Source organism: Sorex araneus, chromosome 2 (genome assembly GCF_027595985.1).
Source record: "Sorex araneus isolate mSorAra2 chromosome 2, mSorAra2.pri, whole genome shotgun sequence".
Classification (NCBI taxonomy): Eukaryota; Metazoa; Chordata; class Mammalia; order Eulipotyphla; family Soricidae; genus Sorex; species Sorex araneus.
The window spans coordinates 47167546-47172152 of NC_073303.1; the positions used below are offsets into that span (position 1 = coordinate 47167546).

The 4607-nt window shown below is 43.9% G+C and overlaps 1 pseudogene; it reads left to right on the top strand.

Moving 5' to 3' along the window:
- The first annotated feature begins 315 nt into the window (after positions 1 to 315).
- LOC129402233 (40S ribosomal protein S4, X isoform-like) lies at positions 316 to 1224 on the top strand (annotated as a pseudogene).
- Positions 1225 to 4607: the final 3383 nt, after the last annotated feature.

Sequence of the window (4607 nt, forward strand, 5' to 3'; positions counted from 1 at the left end):
CTCAATGCATGGACCCCTGTGTGAGCAATGCCCCACAGTCAGCACGAAGAAGCGCTATAGACTTGATGCCCCATTTCCGGATGCAGTCAGGGCTTTACCTCAGAAGGGGAAATGAAAGAGCAGGCCTCAGTTTATCCTTGCCAGCCTTTGTGAGCAGTCCCGGTTTTTGGACTTCGTGAAAATTCCTGGGCTTCTTCTGATAAACAGGGAATTAAAACTTATTCATCATAAAATTCATCACCAGAGGAGGTGGTTCAGGCTGAGCGGGTTCGAGCTGTGGCCACGATGGGCGTCGCCTAGAAGCCACCTGCTGAGGCCTCCTCTCGAGATTGCAAAGGAGTCGCCTTGAAAATAGCCCTTGGTCCCTAGTGCAACCATGGCTCGTGGTCCCAAGAAGCATCTGAAGTGTGTGGCAGCTCCAAAGCATTGGATGCTGGATAAACTGACGGGGGTGTTTGCTCCTTGTCCATCCACCAGGCCCCACAAACTCAGAGAATGTCTTCCACTCATCATCTTTCTAAGAAACAGGCTGAAGTATGCTCTGACAGGAGATGAAGTGAAGAAGATCTGAATGCAGCGTTTCATTAAGATAGATGGCAAAGTCCGCACTGATGTCACCTACCCTGCAGGCTTCGTGGATGTCATCAGCGTTGATAAAACCGGAGAGAATTTCCGTCTGGTCTATGACACCAAGGGACGCTTTGCTGTTCATTGCATTACACCGCAGGAGGCCAAGTACAAGTTATGCAAAGTGAGAAAGATCTTTGTGGGCACCAAAGGAATCCCTCACCTGGTGACACACGATGCTCGCACCATTCCCATTCGCTATTCTGACCCCCTCATCAAGGTGAACGACACCATTCAGATTGATTTGGAGACCGACAAGATTACTGATTTCATCAAGTTTGACCCTGGAAACCTGTGCATGGTGACCGGCGGTGCTAACCCGGGGAGAATTGGTGTGATCACCAACCGGGAGAGACATCCCGGTTCTTTTGATGTTGTCCATATGAAAGATGCCAATAGCAATAGCTTTGCCACCCGCCTCTCTAATATTTTTGTTATTGGCAAAGGCAACAAACCATGGATTTCTCTTCCCCGAGGAAAAGGCATCCGCCTCACCATTGCTGAAGAGAGAGACAAAAGACTGGCTGCCAAACAGAGCAGTGGTTGAAATGCTTTCTAAGTTACGTGTTGCTGGAAGGGTTTTGTTACTTAAATAAAGTTAATACTGTGTTTAAAAAAAAAAATTCATCACCAGAGCTTAAGTTCACAGGGAGGCAAGATTATGGGAAATATCTAAAACAAATGGCCAGACAAGGAGCTGTTAGATGCTTTCACCCTCTGTGACAATTTTCATTTAAAGGGGTCCAGAAAATCCTTATCTTTAACTTCCCTGCATTGCCTGTAACACAAAGTCCCAATTTTCCTGTTAAAAAGTCCCAAAAAAGAGCCATAACTCTCTTAGTCCTATACAAAGTTCCTCCTGACAGGGGAGCTCCTTTTCTTTTCTACTTTCCAATAAACTTTTCTACTTTCCCATCCTGAGCATTTTTTTTATTTAATATTTTCATTCTTGAAAATATCAAAGAACCTGGGGATATTGAACAAGAGACCTACCAGTGCCATTGGTGCATTATCGGCATCATTATTACATCAATTAACATTATGTTAATAACACAATGACACATACCATAGTATATTAACACTAACACACTGATTCTTTTATTTTTTTATTTAAATGAAACACTGTGAGATACAGTTACAGACTTACAAACTTTCATATTTGCATTTCAATCAAACAATGTTCGAGTACCCATCCCTCCACCAGGGCCCATACTCCATCATCAATGTTCCCAGTACCCCTCCTCCCCACCCCTTCCCACTTCCTGTCTCTGTGGCAGGCACATTCCCTCTTACTCTTTCTATCCTTTTGGGTGTTATGGTTTGAGGTATAGGTCCTTAGTGGCCATCATGTTTGGTCCATAGTCTACTTTTATCTCCAACCATCACTTACTTAGTGCTCCCTTCTCCATCCCAACTGCTTTTTCCCCCAGCACATGAGATCGGCTTCCAAGCCAAGGAGTGATCCTCCTCACCCTTATCTCTACTGTTCTTGGGTAACACACTTATTCTAATATTTAAAAAAACACCTGGAATTGGTGGGTTTTGTTTTTTCATTTTTAATTTTTTAATTGGAAATCAGTGATTCTTGTCCAGAGGGCATAAGGCTAACTGCTATCTTAAATTTGGAGAGAGAGGACAGTTGAAGTGATTCAGAAAGTGATCTGTTTATTTGCCACAAATGCACATTGGCAAGAAGACTCACATGGAGATTTGGACAAATTGCTGGAGGCTGAGTCACAACTCAAGAGTGACAAAATCAAGGGCCAGAGTCTTCCCTAAGAGGGTGACATTCTCCCCCTGAAATCCTAGCGGGTCTTCCTGGTGGTTCAAGGTGATTAGGGGAGAAAGGTGACAATCAGGAACAAGAAACTGAGTCCTTCTGAAACAGGACCAGAGCTTTTCAGATCACAGAAGTCTTTCCTCCAAGAGAAAGGACTTGGCTATAGTACAATGCAGCTTTTAAGTTGTCACAGGGGAAATAAAATTGCCCTCCTTTATGCCTGTTACATTCTTCCTTTGTCATGTGTGGAGTGGGTATTCTCAACAAAGTGGTAGGGCTTGAAAGAAATAGACTGAGAGCTCTGCCACCCTTAAAAAAAAAAAAAGGAGAGGCTGGTCTCAGGAGGAAGGTGAAAAAAACCTCTGCAAATTCTTTGATGTCCCTACACAGAGACCACTAGAGAGGATTGAGTGACATATTGTAGACTGAATTAACACTATTCCTGCTCTATTAGGTTATCACTGCTTGTTATCCTCTATATTTTGGTGAGGGTCAATGCCCAGGGTTATTTTCTCCCCTCTTCTAAACCCAACTGCTCTAGTTCTTGGGTGAGAAGAAAAAATTCCTTTTGTTATTTATGTATTTTTTTGGTTTGGGGCGATACACCCCACTACACTCAGGACTTTTTCCTGCCTCTCTACTCAGGGGTTATTCCTGATGGTGCTTGGGGTACCATATATGCAGACACCTTACCTGCATTACTGTTTTTCCATATTCAAGATCCCTTTTTATCCTGGCCACTCCTTCTGTACTCAGAGAAGCAACCTGAACTAGGAATTCTTGCTTTCTCCCAGCTCACCCCCATAGGTCCAAGTGGCAGATGAAAGCAATTCAAATAATAATTAAGAGAGCAAGTAAACATCAAGTGTAAACAACTAAAGAACGCCGAAGGGCGAGTGCACTCGCGGGCTCTCTAGGCGGCTCTGTCTCACAGCCCGGCCCGCGTCCGGTGCCCCAGAACCGCTGTGTGTGCTGTCAGTCGAGGGCAGGCGACGGAAGGAAGAAGGAAGAAGGCCAAACTGGTTGCTCGATCCGTTTATTTCATTCTCTCCCTCCGCTTCTCTCCCGCTCTCCTGGATCTCTCCCCGTGGATCTGCACTGGTGGTAGGATCAATGGGTGAACTTATTAATTTTGTTTAAATTATTTAAAATAGAAGATGACCTACAGTGGGAGATACTGTTCCTCACTGGGATTGGTTCTGGACTGATCCATGGAACTCATAGTGTAATGATACTACAATTATCTGGACCCTGGGAACACCTGAGATAGTTTCCAGCACCTAGGAAAGGGGTGCTCATAGATAGTGTGCATAGTACAGTCAGAACAAAATCATTTGTGGGCTACAGACTCATAATCAAAGTTTATTAAGATAGTACAATGGTTATATAGGGGCAGGAAGGGATGCATTACCTGCTGATCATGAGATTGGAAGAAGAAGGTGAATTCTATGGTCACATGGGCTAAATGGAATGGAGTATCATGAGGTGTCACAGGATTTCTATAAACTAATATAGAGGTGGAACCTTAGTTTACAGACAATACAGGTGTCATCTCTTCGTCATATCAAACCCCTGCCACAGGCAGTTTCAAGGCCATTGAGCCATGCTAATCACAGGGGAATGCCAGTTCCCCTGACAACTGGTTTCCCTCACAAGAGCTAAGCAGCCAAGATGGTCAGGGAGCTGCACGAGGAAGAACTCCAATACCATACTAATACTAACCTTGGGTGTAATAGTGTGTGTGTGTGTGTGTGTGTGTGTGTGTGTGTGTGTGTGTGTGTGTGTGTGTGTAGGGGGTGGCGAGGAGCAGTTTCTGTGTGTAAAGAGGGTAGAAGGGTGTTTCTGATTGGATCCTGATCAGAAGTTGGAATCTGCATTATAGATATATAGGAAAGGCATGGGAATAAAGAAACTGAATGAAATATATATATATGTATATATATACATATTGACTTAAATCTCTTTCATTTTTTACATCTGTCCCTTCACCACTGTATGTTTCCTAAGACCAATGTCCCCAGTTTCCCTCTGTTCCCTTCCCTCCCCCTTATGGCAGGTTCTGTCTCTCTGTCTCTGTCTCTTTATGTCTCTGTCTCTCTCTGTATCTCTCTTTTTACTTCTGGGTCTTATGGTTTTTCAATACAGATAATGAAAAATCATCAGGTATATCCCTTTACCTACTCAGGAACACTCATGCCCT